The sequence below is a fragment of the Pleurodeles waltl genome, chromosome 4_2 (assembly GCF_031143425.1).
Source record: "Pleurodeles waltl isolate 20211129_DDA chromosome 4_2, aPleWal1.hap1.20221129, whole genome shotgun sequence".
Classification (NCBI taxonomy): domain Eukaryota; kingdom Metazoa; phylum Chordata; class Amphibia; order Caudata; family Salamandridae; genus Pleurodeles; species Pleurodeles waltl.
In genome coordinates, this window is record NC_090443.1 from 208,495,756 (window position 1) to 208,512,174 (window position 16,419).

Below are 16,419 nucleotides of genomic sequence, written 5' to 3' on the forward strand. Positions count from 1 at the left end.
TGGCGCCGGGTGCAGAGGAAGCAGTCTATTGGCTTCAAATGTAGCCATTATTTTAACATTGCAGTTTACTAGTGACAGTGGTCTGTGCTTATCACACTGCTATGGAGGTTTGCCTGGTTTTAAAAGGGTGACCTGAAGCACCTCCCACAAAGTGGGAGAAAGTGTTTCTTGCTAAAAGGTTTTTTGAATAAGGCCAATAGAAAGAGGGACAGAATATTGTAATATTCCTTAAAAAACTCAGTCTGCTCGCCATCCATTTCAGGCGCCTTTTATGGAGGGAGTCCGCTGATCACCTATTACATCTCCTTGTTCGAGAATGATTGGTTTAAAGAGTCATGTCTTAAGTTATGTAGCCAAACAATGGCTGTGTCAAGTAAGTGATCAGTGAGGCAAGAAGTGAAGTGATTGATATGGGAGTCATATAGAATTTAATGCAAAGATCGGAATCCTTGTGTTATCTCTTCAGCTTCCCAATGCGGGGGCGAGGGGGAGACCATTGCTTCAACAAAACATGTAATGTCATTACTAGACCAAGGTTTCTTCAAAATGCTGGCTAGATGCCTGCTGAGATGTTCGCCTTTCCGATAGTGCAGATCCACTGCATATTTACCCAGATACTTCAGTTGGCCACATCATTTTACTCCATGATTTTTTTCCTGGACTATTGCCAGAGTCAGAGATTCCAGCGACTGGGATCATTCATTTTTCACCCCGTTGCTCTCATGTTTGAAGGCACACTTATGACTCCTCAGTGTTTTGAGAATGACACTGTTTATAGCACTATAGAGGCCATGTATCACAGCCTTAAAGGCCTCCAATACCATGCCAAACTCGAATACCGAGCTAGTGTTAGTTTGACAGTATTTTAGAACTTCCTGATGCAATTTAGTTGGGAAAACTGCATCTCTTAAAGCGTCTAGTGAGAGTTTTCATAGTGTGATAATCAACAGCAGCTCTGGGTTTTGTATCATGACTGGTACATGATCTGAGAGGGATTTGGCAAGATGTGCGTCACTAACCCAGGATCCTGGGTGCATATCCAATAGTGTAGTCTGGATCATGGGTGGATAGAGGACACAAACATGCCTTTTTTTCATCAGCATGTCATAGAGGCCAAATATCTACCAGGCTGCAGCCTGTCATTATAGCCTTCCTTGCCGCTGCCATATTTTGTTTGACTGCGCATGATGAGCTATCTAGTCTTGGGTCAAAGGCCACATTATGATCGCCTCCCCAAAGGACCACCCTAGGTGACAGCAACTGTAGAGCTGCCCATACAGAATGGAAAATGTGTGCACCATCAGTATATTTTTTGCAAATTGCCAATAACTTACTTACAAGAAAGCAATCTCTCCTCCTTCCTCTAAAAATCATAGCTGTATAACCCAACAATGCCTAATACCCTCTAACTCCTCCATTAATTCTACCACCATGTGCATGAGGTCTCATACCTGCACACACACACACACACACTGTTTGCCGCTAAACCCTATTATTTAGTCCACCATAAAAATACTGGAATGACTGCATGGGATGGTTTGCTTGAGCGCACAAGACTAATCCCAATAAATAACTAACATTAAGCAACCAATAACACAGGACTAACCACAGGTTTCGTAGTGACGTGCTGCCCGGCGTAAAGCACTTAGATGCCTCGGCAGGATTAGTAAGCGCTACACAAATGCAATTACAATGTAAAATGCAATTTGGGCTTTATACATTAACCAGTGTGATGTATTTGCCCATGAGTATGCCTAAAACAGTGATAAATCTGCCCTGTTCCTCATTGATGGTTTGTAGGTGTTGAAAACGAGTCCCTTTTATTAGGGTAGCAACTCCTTTGGAGTATGAGGAGAATAAGGAAGAATACAGGTACACCACCTATCTGGTTGCCATACTCTTTTCAGTGATATTGATGAGGTGTTTCTCCTGCAGGAATGCTATTGAGATACAATGTCTTGCATGTACACATATACCTTGTGAACGTTACAAGGGCCGTTCATCCCTCTGACTTTCCCCTTGAAGAGGTTAAGTGAGGGCTTCATCTTGTGTACAGTAATGGGGTATAGTTTGGTGGTGATAGGAAAAAGTTTGTGATGATGACATCAGAATGTAGCTGGTTTGGTTGTATTTATGTGATGATAATGTGAGCCTTGTCTTGACTTACAAAATGTTGTATAAATGTGTACCAGTACTTCTCTGTTCCATTCTCCCACACTGGCCACCCCGGCCAGCCAGCTAGTCATGTAACTTACTTCCACCCTTACAAGTCCAATTTAGACTCAAACAAATATCGCATAACTACTCTGCACAAATAATGATGTTACAGGTTTTACCCATGGAACGCATCCAGAGTGCCAGCTCACCCTCTGCATTCAGGGAAGTGGCCTGGAGCATTTTTGTTTAACTTTGTGCCGTACAGTAAAGTATGAAAGGATTCATTCCGCAGATGTCCCATCATCCGCAGAGACCAGTTAAACAGGATAGAATTTTAACATAGGAACCATTGCAGTGGAGTAGGTCTTAGGTAACAAACAGGAATGCAGAGCAAGATCCAGTTTTGTTCAGGCGGTCCTCCGATACATTGTCATAGTCCACTCTTCTTTCCGGCCCCTGTCCCTTTAACTGGCAACTTACTTTAGAAAGCTTCTTTAGGAAACCCAAGGTAAGCTGGGGTGTGGAAATGTGCCATTTGCTTTTGTGATGTACCCCAACGCACGCAGGATAAAGTTTTGCATACTTTATCCCAGCCTACTGCAGCTTTTTAATAGGGAGGTATTCTGGTCGTGTGTCCTGGACATACAGTGTAAAATCTGGAAAGAATGTGACAGTGTAGCCTTTGTAGTTTAAGCTCTGTTTTTCTCTCTCCAACCTTAGCACTGCATCTCGGTCACAGTAGTTTAATACTCAAGTGATTATGGGATGAGTTGGCATACCAGGCTGGGGTCTTGGTGACAGTGAGCTTTCTCCACCACCAGCAAGCGTGAGAGGATGTCCACTCCAAAAATCGTAGTTAATAGGTTCTCCACAAAGACTTTCATTTTGCCTGTCTCCACAGACTCGGGAATCCCCAGTATGCATAGTTTGTTGCGATGAGATCGGGCCACAGGGTCTTCATTCTTGGACTTGATTACAGAGAGAAGCTTCTCTATGTTAAGCCGTCTGTCTTCTCTGTTCTGCATTACCTTGCACTTTTGAGATACACTGTTCAGCCGTGTTAGTCTGATCACATGTTCATCTAGCTTGGAGACCATATTGTCTATACATGTGTTGAAAGTGTTGATTTTAGTGTCTATAGAGACTAGGCTGTTTGTAGCAGAGATATCAGCTCGGGATCTGCGTTAGACTCAAAAGACAACATGGTTTTTTTGTTGTCTGATTTGGCCGTTGTGCGCTCGGAGGGCAGCCTCATTCAGCATGCACTACCCACCCGTCTCCAGAGAGAGAACTAGCGTAGCCCTGCTCAGTAGGTGGAGGGTGAGAGGCAGCACAGAGAGCATAAGCACAAACTTCAGTTCCCCCTGGAATGCCCCGAAGCAGCGCACTCTGGTTTAGCCTTGGCAAGGTATGTGGGTGTGCACTTTTTATTAGGCCCTCCCTAGGGTCGAGCAGGAGCCCCTTGGAAGCCCATACCAATGCTGTGTACCAGGGACCATGGGCTGCCGCTGTAAAGTTGTGTGTCGGTCTCCCTCCTATGCCAGGTCTGTAGAACTGGTGATGCCCTCTTTCGCAGCTAAATAGCAAGGATCTGCTGGACCCTCACCTACAACAGTGTCACTTACTGCCTCATCTAGTCTATTCTGGTGCGCAATAGTTCTTTGGGGCTGCATTGATGCACTCAGGGGCACAGTCCCACTGCTGGGCAGTCTGCCTCCAAGCCAGAGAGTCACATTGCATCTTACTCAGACTTGGCGTAGAACAAGAGGGAAGGATCGGGCACTCCCGCCAGACAATTACAAGCTGAGACCTGGTGCAGCACATCCTAGTGGGAGGCATTTCTGCACAGTCTTGTTTATGTAATTGGTCTGGGGTAGTTGGGGGTCAAGGCTGAGCAGGCATTCAGAGCCGCATCTGGCACCACTCAGCTTGGCAGCTCGAAAGCTTCTCTGTAGCCTCAGTGACACGATCCAATGCCGCAAGGACCTGCTTCCATTAGGGCCTCCACACCTCTGGTGCTGACTGCAAACAGGGACACAAGCAGACAATTCCTCAGTGTGCTGCGATCTCTGGATTGCTTTTTAGGTTCAGCTTGGCAGCGCAGCGCTGTCTGCAAGACGTGTTGTATTCAATATGAGCTTTTAACCACACCACCATTGCCATTCGTTTTTTGATGTGCTTTTCTTAAATGCTTCATTTTTATTGGTGCATTTTGCTAAAAATCCCTCCTTTGCATGCTAAGTTCCCGCTGAGGAAGCTTTCACTAAGAACATGTTTGTTAGCCATCACACTACGGCACACTTCCTCCTGTTACAGCATGTGATTGCCCCTCGTCCCTCCTCCTGTCTGGCTAAACCATTTAGGAAGATCGCAGCAGGGCAGCTGGGAGAAATGGTTCAAAGGAAAGAGAGCGCTGTTTATTTTTATATGGCACAGACATTTCCAAAGGTGCTAGTGCGCTTTACAAAAAAATTACTCTGGAACGGAAATGCAGACATAGACTTAAAACTGTAGGAGAAAAAGGTTGATGTAACGCCGGAGTTTCTTGGGGATAAGTATTTATACGTTATTAAGCAAGCACTCAGATTACATTTGCAGTGCACTACTGGTTGCCTCAACATATATGCAAAATGTTTACACTGCTTATGTGCATATCATTTCGATATCCTGCACTAAAGTATGACCAATACTGATCTGCATTGTTTCTTTAGGCCATAGGACTTTTTGTAGTCTTGTAAGCAAGTTTAGATAGGTGCACGTAAGCGAGATAGTGACGTAAGATATAGAAGAGGTTGCTGGGAGGTGAAGTATTGCTGTGGCAAAGGCCCCTACAGATTATACAGAAAGACTCGGAAACTATGAAAAGCAAAAGGTACTTCGATACTTCAAAGATCACGCAGAATAAAGAAGGAAGTACCCCAATACCCTAATCCACAAGGGCTTGTAGTAACGGTTTCTCAGCCGAAGGTAATGTCAGATTCAGGTGGGTCGAAACGGAATTTCAGTGCATTGTTGCTTTTGTGATTTTTGTGGCAGGATTTGTGAGTTTACAACTTTGCCAAATGGTTGCTCCCTGCTACCACCCAACGCAGCCACTGCAACCCATTAAGGACTGGACCACACCACGCTTGGCCCTTAAGTGAGAGTACCGGCTAACATGTATCTTGTTGCGAGTTAAAACCGAGATTGTTTCACGCATCTCCAATGTTTTCTTTGGATGTTGTAGAGGTTTTTATCTTCGCAATAATTAGCAAGCTAGGTTCTTGGCCCTCCTATCGTCTGGTTAAACGATTTTTATTAGTTTTTCAATAAAGAGCATACAAATATAGAGCACATGCCAGTGGCACATTTTCACGTGTGATAATTATGTGTGTTGTAAAGACCTTGTTATAAATATTACGAACAATAATGTGTCATCCTAATTGCGTGACATTTCTACTATGTTTCTTTAACTCGGGTTTTGACAAAATCCCATAGAGGCTCCTCCAACCAGAATCGAGCATAATTTGCACTGACTTTAAAGCTGCTCTGTATTGTCATAGCAACGAGGTCCCTTTTAATCTCTGCAGTGTAATGACCTCTTGCTGCAGAGAAGGAAATCCTATAGTAAAGGTTTTGTCAGCCACAGGTGTTAAAATCTGTTTTTCGTAGAGTAGGTAAAACCGAAGGGCTGCGACCACCGGCCCCTTACCATGCGAGAACCAAAAATCCATCTGTGAAGAGGATTTGAAGTGAGGTAGTATCGGCTGTTACACCTCGTAAGGACAACTTGTGGGTTTAGGATCTGCACATTTTCGATAAAAAAGAAGCTTTGATCCCGCGGTTTTATAAAATATTTAAAGTTAATTATAAGATTCAGTCCTTATTTAAAATTGTAAATGTCGGTGTAGGAAGCTGGCCTGGTGTGAGGTGAGCACCTATGGTGTTAACACCTTATAACACCAGGTCCAGGTATCCCCTATTAGTGAAGTGTAGGCAGTGTCTAGAAGCCAGGCTCTCTAGGGGTAGTGTGGATGAACAGCCAAGACTTACCTAGGATACATGCAAATCTTAAGCAATACCACTATAGTCACACAGCACTAGCACACATGAAAGAACCACACAGTGATACAAACATAAAAGTACTTTATTATAGTAACACAAATACTAGAATACTAATAGGCAGTCCCCCACCTGTAGGTAAGTAAACACACTATTATATACACATTAGAAATCAGTAAAGAGCATAGAAAGCAACAAGCATTGGCAAACGCAAAAGAAAATAGTATAGGCCCTAGGGAATACCAAACCATATACTAAATAAGTGGAATGCAATATACAGTCCCCTACCCAAGGATGTGGAATCATAAGGGGGGAGGTGGAGGAACTAGAAACTCCAAGAGGTGAGTAACAGAGTGACCCCCAGCAACTAGGAGAGCAAGGTAAGTACTGGGTTTTCCCCAACCCCAACAGGAAGACTTTGAAAACAAATTGTGCAAGACCCAAACAAGACTGAAAGAAGCTAAGGGTGGATTCTGGCAGAAGAGGACCTGTAAAGGAAGGGGACTAAGTCCAGTTTGTGATGGAGTTTCCGGTTGTGTCAGGAGCCGCTACCCACCCTCTGTGTATGCAGGACCAGTTCAACTGGGGATGAAGAAGACAAGCTGTGTAGCACAGGAGATGAAGAGGAGTTCCTGAAGTGATGCAGATGGTGTCCCACGTTGTTCGTCGGGTTGCAGTTTCAGTGGTGCTACAGAACCACCAACAATCCTTGGCAAATGCAAAAGAAGACGATGACGAGTTGGAAGGCTGAAGAGAACCAGCAAGGCCGAGGGGACTCGACACAAGGAGGGGAGTCCAGGGTGACCCTCGGCCGTCAGGAGAGTCACAAGAAGAGGAGACAGCGCACACAGGCAACCCACTGGCAGCACACACAGCAGTCGCAGTGAGACCCACTCAGCACACCTGAAGAGGAGTCCCATGTCGCTGGAGCAGCAGAAAAGAGACTGTGCTTGGCAGGAAGAAGTGCTGGGGGTCGGGGCTACATGGAGCTTGAAGATCTCTTGTAGGAGAAGCAAACAAGCCTTGGTAGTTGTGAGATTTGCTGTGCACAAGGGTACTGTCCTGCAAGGAGAAGCAAGGGCTTACCCTCTCCCATGATGGTTAGCTGGTAGAGAGGACCGGGGGGACCACTCCAGACCTCCACCTGTGATGCAGGATACACGCAGTTCCAGAAGAGAGCAGATCCATGCAGCCAGTCGTCGTTGCAGTTGGTGCCTGCAGATGACTTAACTCCAAGGGAGATTCCGTATTTCTTCTTTTGCAGGCTGAAGACTCACTGACCTCAGACGATGCACAGCTGGGGAAATGTTGCAGTTGCTAGAAGGAGTTGGAGAAACAATGTTGCCTAGTGGAGTCGTTGCTGAGGTTGCAGCTTGTCGGTTCTTGGAGGGTCCAGTTGCAGTCCCAGTGGCCAGAAGATGAAGTAAAAGATGCAGAGGAGTCTAGCCGGAATCCTGCACGTTATATCTGAGGACCCACACAAGAGGAAGACCCTAAAAAGCCTAGGAAGGGGGATTTGGTCACCTAGCAGGGTGACCACCTATCTGGAGGGGTGTGTGAAGTCACCTACCTGACCAGGCCACTCAGATGCTCCCGGGGGCCTCTGCCCACCTTGGATTCAAGATGGCAGAATCAAGTGGCTACCTGGAGGAGTCCTGGGCACCACCCCTGGGGTTGTGATGGACAGAGAAGTTGTCACTCCCCTTTCCTTTGTCCAGTTTTGCGCAAGAGCAGGGCCCGGGGGTCCCTGGACTGGTGCAAACCAGTTTAAGCAAGGAGGGTGCCAGATGTGCGCTTCAAAGCATACTGGTGGCTTGGGGAGGCTACTGCTCCCAAGCCATGTAACACCTATTTCCAAGGGCGAGGGTGTTAACTTCCTCTCCCACATGAAATTCTTTGTTCTGCCTGAGCTGGTCAAGCAGCAGGAGGGCAGAAACTTTCTGAGTGGTGGCAGCAGGGTGGGCTACCTGGAAAACCCCAGAAGAGTGCTACGAGCAATGTTTGTTTGGTCCTCTGAGGAGCCCCCAGAGTGCATGGAATCATACAACTAATACTGGCAACATTATTGGGATATGATTCTGACATGTTTGATACCAAACACGCACACGTTTGGAGTTACCATTATGTAGCTGGATACCGGTAGTGACCTGTTGCCAGTACAATAGGTAAAATGGCTTCCCTGTACTTACGAAGTCCAGTGCAATAGAGCTGGAGTTCGTAGAGGCACCTCTGCTCATGCAGGGGTGCCCTCACACATAGGTAGCTGCACCCTGCTTTCTGGGCTCGGAGGGCCTACTGTAGGGGTGACTTACAGAGACCTGCAGTGAAAGGGTGCATGCAACTTTTCACACAGGCTACAATGGCAGGCCTGCTGACGCATTTTGAATAGGCTCCCATGGGTGGTACTATTCATGATGCAGCCCATGGGGACCCCTTGGTGCCCCCAGTGCCCTGGGTACCCCTAAGTACCATATACTAGGGACTTACATGGGGGCACCAGTCGGCCAACTGTGAGGTGTGAAAGGTCCTAGGCAACCAAATTTATAGGGAGAGAGCCCAGTCACTGGGGTTCTGGTTAGCAGGACCCCAGTGAAAACTGTCAAAGGATACTGACAGCAGGCAAAAAGTCCAGGTAATAATGTCAAAAAGAGGGTACTTTCCTAGAGTCGGAGATAATGAGAAGATAATTATGAAATTCTTTCACATAATCTATGCTTGTATTAAGCAACCCCTCACTCATTTGCTAATAGTATAATCCAGTAAAATATACGTTGCTGTGATAGCAGTGGGGTTCAGCATAACAGGCCTCTGCTAGGAAAAACAAGCCAGGTAAGGTGTTTTAGATTTCATATGCAGTTTTAAATTGGAGTTTTACACTTGAGTTTGTTCCTGTTTTTAATTTTTCTTGCATTACTTTGCATACTATGTAATTTGGAGGGTGTTTATTAGAATGACAAATAACATGAATAATAGAGCTATAGAGGAAGTAACACAGATTTATTTTTTAAACAGTTCAAGGTGTTATGTTGCAAATTACAAACCACCATGCTCAGCTCTGTAAATATGGTACATTGCCATTGTCTGTAGGTCACTGGTCGAGCAAAACAATCACAACATTTTGCAGATTTCTTATGTGTGCCAAACGGTTCTAGCACAACTCCGAGCAGGCATATGCTTAGGTGGCCTATTGTTTGTCTGCTGCTAATTGTTTGATGAAATGAATGTCATATTGTCTGCATGGTCATCATTGAGTGTGACTGTTTGCAGATCGAGTTTAGACTTTGCGTTTTATGTCTGCGGGAAGTAAGAGACACTAAATTCTGGAGTCTAAGGACAGGCTTGCAGACTCTCAGTTGGCCCCTATACAAAGAAGCTGTAGTCTGCAAGCCAGAGGTGTCGATAAAAGTATATTATCAGAAAGGCAGGCATGTTGTCAGTTTGCAAGGATGCCCTATATTTAAGTACACGTTCTTTACAGCAGGCATATTAACTCTCTGTGCTACTTTATAATGAATCCAGGCTTCCCCTAGACAAAAGTATGTTCTCTCTCCAGAAACAACATTGATCACCAGAGTCATTTTGACATTTTTACATTATATGCAGTTTGTAATTTGCCTAGTACATGTTTTTTGCAGGAAGTACATTATCCCTCTGTGCTACCTTACAATGAGTCCAAGCTTCCACTAGACAAAAGTATGTTCTCTCTACAGAAAGAACATTAAGCACCAGAGTTATTTTGACATTTTAACATTAGATGCACTCTAAACACAAAAATGTCACAAATGGAAAAAAGCAGCTGTAACAGTGAGTTGAAGAGGGCGGGAGTGGCTGGACATGGAATATATAGGCCTGTTATGGCTTTAAAATTACTTTGCCTCAGTATTTAGTGCTTTAACATTTATATGCAGCAGCCATGTTACCACATAGCGCTTTAAAGCTATTTCCTGCTTTAAAGAGTTTTATTTTTTTGGACCTCCAGGAATAATGAGTTATTTGTTTGAGAGCAATACTACAACTTTACTGAACTCCTTAACAAAAACCTTTGAAATGTGTGCACTGTGTCCCCTTCCAAACCCTGTGCAGGCAGCCAACCCCATCTCAAGAGCTGTAGCTGCAGTCCCTGATGAAAACAGTCAGGTAGGGTGTTGAAATCCTGGCTTTGCCGTGTTTTTACTGTGATATACTACTATTCAAGAGGGCGTTCAAACTGTAATAATGTAAAGTTGGAAGCCAGCCCCTGGAGTAGTATTCGCAGAGTTATCCAGCTCCCTAGTTCAAAACATGATTTACTCATTTATTTTGTTTCTGCTTTACATTCTGGGATTCATAGTTTTATTTTTACAACAGGATATAAGCTGGAAACCAGCCCTTGGAGTAGTATTCGTAGAGTTGTTCATCTTCCTTGTTCAATGCTTGATTAACTCATTTAGTTTATATTTCTGCTTTACAATCTGGGACTTGTAGTTTTATTTTTATAACGTGATACAAGCTGGAAACCAGCACTTGGAGTAGTATTCACAGAGTTGTCCAGCTCCCTAGTTCGATAAGTGATTTGCTCATTTAGTTTGTTTCTGCTTTACATTCTGGGACTTGTGTTTTTATTTTTATAACATGATACAAGCTGTGAATGCAAAGCAGAAACCTGATTAAATGTACTACACTACACAAATGAACTACACACGTTTGGGTCTGTGAAACTTGAGCTGTGTGTGCCTGCATTTATAAAACTAACCTCAAGTAGAGCTTACTGTTGATTATGCTGTACAATGGTCAATATTTTATAACTAATATTTCAGTTCACTGAGGATCAGTAATATCATGTGAGGTGGCTGTTCTCAAGCGTCTGAAAAATCATGGGTGTTTGTTTCGACTCCCCAGACTGCAGTAAAGGGACAGTGATCCAGTAAGCATGCATTCTTGGAGTGCACCTGGGAATAGTTTGTATTTTAAGGGCCTTGTTTAAAAACATTCCAGTCGGCCTCCTAGCCCTTTAGTTATATGCAGGGCCACTGGAATTATGTGGCAAAAAGGACCAAAATATGCAGCAGGGTTGACCAATTAAAGTGTCAAAAAAAGTCCAGTTATGCATTTACAATGCCAATAGCTCCTGCTCAAGTAAATGCAGGACTATTGCATTGCAAATGCTTGTTCTGGCTTGATGCAGGTTTGGAATCAGAATTGTGGTCGGATAATGATTCCTGGCATGCAGAGCTACACAAAACTGCAGCCATGTTGTGGCTGGTACTCTAGCACCCCCATATTAGTACTGTTCATTAACAGGTACTTAAATTAAACTTTGTTACATAGTAGGAAAAAATGAACAGCCTTTCCTTTCAAATTTAATGAACCCCCCCCCCCCCCAAACCTGGCAAGAATATCAGATAGTTCACTTTACAAAATCCTCTCACTTTGCAGTCAGAAAAGGACAAGTAAACAGCTCACTTCATGTTAACGCCTTCTGTGCCGGGGACGTAATGGTTGCGTCTCGTGGCATAGTGCTCCTGTCCCGAGGACATAACCGTTACGTCCTGGCACTGGATGGGCAGGGATGGAAGGGGGATTGTTTCCCCTTCACCTCCCCTCTGATTTCCCCCCGTGATGTCTGATGACCCATTGCGCTGGAAGCTGATCGGAAGAGAAATGCTTGCATTTCTCTCCCCGATCGGGGGTGGGGGAAGACAGAAAGGCATCAAAGGAAAGGAAAGGCTTTCGTAAAGCATTCGGACTGCAGAAATGCCCACTAGACACCAGGGACTTCTTTATGTTTATGTATAAGGGGCCACTCCCCATGGAGGGCATTTTTTTAATAGGCCTTTTCTGCCTTGGGGACAAAGTTGTCCTGCCCACTGGTGGGCAGATGTGCAATTACCCCAGTCCACTCCCAGGGCGGGACAGGAAGCCTACTAGATGCCAAGGAATTAAAAAAAATAGTAGGATGGTGGCTACCAACCAGTATGGGCATTGTTATGCCCCCCCCCCCCCAACTGAAGGGAGAGTAACAATGTTTTAGCTCTTCCCCTGCACACTAAAATATCTTATCCCAATGCAAGCAAGAGGACATTTGAATATTTTGGGTTTTGGTTTTACAATTGGGCCATGAGAGCTTGTCTAACTCTCAAATTCGTCCCACTTGGAATGGTGAGGGCTGCACTTTTTGGACTTTGAGACACTGCCATGTAGGAAAATCTATGAGTCCGAGACACATCTGAAAACTAAACATCTGGGTGACTCCAGGGTGGTGTGCTTCACATGCACCCCACACCATTTTCTTACCCACAGTGCCCTGCAAATCTCCAACTTTGCTTGAAATCATATATTTCTCCCACGTTTTTGTGATGGAACCTTCCAGAATCTGCAGGAATCATCAAAATTCATACCACCCAGCATTTCCACATCTATACAGAAAAACATTCTGCCCCACTTGTCAGCCTAAGATTTTTTTTTTCAAACTTACCTTTTGGACCCGCTTTGGTTCCCCCTCAATTTCAACATGTTTTTGGTTCTTCCCTGTCACATGTACTTGGCCCACCTACACAATTGAGGTATCGTTTTTATTGGGAGACTGAGGAGAACATTGGGTGGTAGGAAATTTGTGCCAGTGCGGTGATCCCAAATGTTGGGAAAATGTGATTTGTTAGTTACATTTGAGGTTTTTTTGGGATTCTGGGTAACAGACCCCAGTGAGAGTGCCACATGTTACCCCATCCTGGTTTCCCCTTGGGGTCTAGTTTTCAGAAACGTCCAGGTTTGCTAGGTTTTCCTTGGAGCCGGATGAGCTACAGGCCAAAATCCACAGCTAGGCACTTTGCAAAAAACAGGTTAGTTTTCTTTGGGAAAATGTGATGTGTCCATGTTGTGTTTCGGGGCATTTCCTGTTGTGGGCACTAGGCCTACCAACACAAGTGAGGTACCATTTGTATCAGGAGACTTGGGGGAATGCTGGATTGAAGGAAATTTGTGTCTCCTCTCAGATTCAAGAACTTTCTATCACCAAAATGTGAGGTAAAAGTTTTTGTTTTTTTTTGCCAAAGTTTGAGGTTTCAAAGGATTCTGGGTAACATAACCTGGTGAGAGTGCCTCAAGTTACCCAATCCTGTGTTCCCCTAGGTGTCTAGTTTTCAAAAATGCACAGGTTTGGTAGGTTTTCCTAGATGCCGGCTGAGCTAGAGACCAAAATCCATAGCTAGGCACTTTCAAAAAAACATGTGAGATTTCAATGTAAAAATGTGATATGTTCATGTTACGTTTCCTTTTGCGGGCATTAGGCCTACCCACACAAGTGAGGTACCATTTTTATCAGGAGACTTAGGGGAACACAGAATAGAAGAACAAGTGTTATTGCTCCTTGTCTTTCTCTAAAATGTTTCCTTCCAAATGTAAGACAGTGTCTAAAAAAGACATCTATTTGTGAGATGCCCTCTAATTCACATGCTAGTATGGGTACCCCAGAATTCAGAGCTGTGCAAATAACTACTGCTTCTCAACTCCTTATCTTGTGCCCCTTTCGGAAATACAAAGGTTTCCTTGATACCTATTTTTCACTCTTTATATTTCATCGAATGTATTGCTGCATAACCGGTTTACATTGAAAACCCATTTCAAGGTGCAGCTCCTTTATTGGCTCTGGGTACTAAGGGTTTTTGATGAACCTACAAGCCCTATATGTCCCTGCAACCAGAAGAGTCCAGCAGACTTAACGGTATATTGCTTTAAAAAATCGTCCATAGCTGGAAAAAGTTATAGAACAAAACGTGGACAGAAATGGCTCTTTTTTTTACCTCAATTTCAGTATTTTTTTTATTTTAGATGTCACTTTCTGTAGGGAAACCTTGAAGGATCTACACAAATTACCCTTTGCTGAACTCAGAATTTTGTCTAATTTTCAGAAATGTTTAGCTGTCCGGGATCCAGCATTGGTTTCACACCTTTTTCTGTCACTAACTGGAAGGAGGCTGAAAGCACTAAAAATAGTAAAAATGGGGTTTGTCCCAGTAAAATGCCAAAATTGTGTCTCAAAATTTGTTTTTCTGATTCCCATCTGCCTGTTCCAGAAAGCTGGGAAGATGGTGATTTTAGCACCGCAAACACTTTGTTGAGGCCATTTTCGGGGGGAAAAAACATGGGGCCAGATGTACGAAAAAGGCAATTTGCGACTTGCAAATTGCGAGTCCCTGCGACTCGCAATTTGCAAGTCGCAAATTGCTATGCAGTACGGTGTCTCAGACACCAACTGCAACTCACAATGGGGTCGCAATGACCCACCTCATGAATATTCATGAGGTGGGTCGCAAATTGCGGCCCCATTGCGAATATGGGCACTCGCTAACATGGAGGCCTGCTGACGTCAGCAGGCCTCCATGTTAGCGACCTGCTTGTCAATAAAGCAGTTTTTTTTTTCTTTTTTTTTTAAGTGTAGCCCGTTTTCCCTAAGGGAAAACGAGCTGCACTACAAAAAAAAAACCGAAACCTTTAGTTTCGGATTTTTCAGGGCAGGGAGTGGTCCCTTGGACCACTCCCTGCCCTGAAAAAATATTTTTGGGTGCAATCACAAACTGGAAGGGGTCCCATGGGGACCCCTTCCAATTTGCGATTGGGTTACCATCCACTTGAAGTGGATGGTAACTGCGATGCCATTTGCGACCGCATATGCGGTCGCAAATGGTATTGCATCCCAATGCGACTCGCAAATAGGAAGGGAACACCCCTTCCTATTTGCGAGTCTGAAATGCATTTTGCGAGTCGGTAACGACTCGCAAACTGCATTTCTGCATTGGGATTTGCGTTTTGCGACTCGCAAACGGCAAATTTTGCCGTTTGCGAGTTGCAAAACGTTTTGTACATCTGGCCCATGCTTTCTTCTGCAGCCCTTTTTCCCATTTTTGTTTTAAAAAAACGAAATTTTTGCTGTATTTTGGCTAATTTCTTGGTCTCCTCCAGGGTAACACACAAACTCTGGGTACCTTTTAAATCCTTAGGATGTTGGGGGAAAAAAGTACGCAAATTTGGCGTGGGTAGTTTATGTGAACAAAAAGTTATGTGGGTCTAAGTGCGAACTGTCCCAAATAGCCAAAAAAAGGCTCGGCACCTGAGGGGGAAAAGGCCTGGCAGTGAAGAGGTTAAACGAATAAGCAGCAATTTGTCAGGAGACATAGCCTGACATTTAACTTCTGTCCTTGAAGGCACAACAAATATGAAAAGAAAAAAAAATGTAAAGGTATTTTTATTGCTCATTTACCTTCTGAATTCTGCACCTATACTATCGCCTGTAGTGCAGTGTTTTTTTGTTCCTTTGCCACGTCAGATAATGATCTCCCTTCTTGGCAAACCCATCATATTACCTCTTCCTTTATTCAAGTACAGATGTTTTTTCTAGAGGTTGTAATTTTTACTCTTCGCCCATTTACAATGGTGAATGAAGGAACAAGCCAGGATTGATTTGATTACCTTTCCGATAATTTTAGCTTTATGGTGAATTGCGTCAAAATGCTTAATGAGATTTGAAGACCTCTTCAGGTCTGCACCTTGGTTTCACAAATGTACCTTTAAATAATTTTCTGGAAAGGTGGTTGACTTTGATCAGATGTCTACAATTCATATGCAACAATAAGAATCTCTGTGACTTATGGGTGCGCAAGCCTCTCTTGATTTTGTTAGAGGCATTGGGAATATTGTCTCTCAGCTAAAAGCACTGGTTCACCATTACCTACCATTGGCTACAGTATCTACCTTATTGCTAACATCGAACATAATGCCGTTGCTCAGCTTGGGTAATTTGTAATGAATTTCCTAGTGTTCAGTGAACTTCAAAATGTTCTTTTTGGGATCTTCACTCTTTCATTGAAGAAAGAGAATGACTACGCAGCCCTGTGGTGTTTGGCTATGCTGGTAAAAGGTTTCCACTGGCGGTGCCAATAAGACTCTTGGTAAAACCGTAGGGTTTCCCTGCCTCTAAATTATGTTGGGAAATTGCAAGTTAGGCAGGATAAGAAACCAATTTATGGCATTCAGATATTCCGTCAAACTTTAAACCTGTGAACCTCTGTCTTATAAGATTTATGATTTGAATATCAAAGGTGTACATACCAGAATAATTTGGTAGCAAAGAAATATGCGGCGTTCAATTAGATACTGAACTCTGACTTTGAATGTGCTGCTACTGACTGAAATAGAAAAGATGGGAAGCCACCTTTACCCATACTTGTATCATTAATGCAGAGGGGT

The 16,419-nt window shown here is 43.9% G+C and overlaps 1 protein-coding gene across 1 annotated transcript in view; it reads left to right on the forward strand.

Moving 5' to 3' along the window:
- SCYL3 (SCY1 like pseudokinase 3) overlaps positions 1–16,419 on the forward strand; it is a 617,362-nt gene that overhangs the window by 369,088 nt on the left and 231,855 nt on the right. The gene's annotated exons all lie outside the window — the stretch shown is intronic.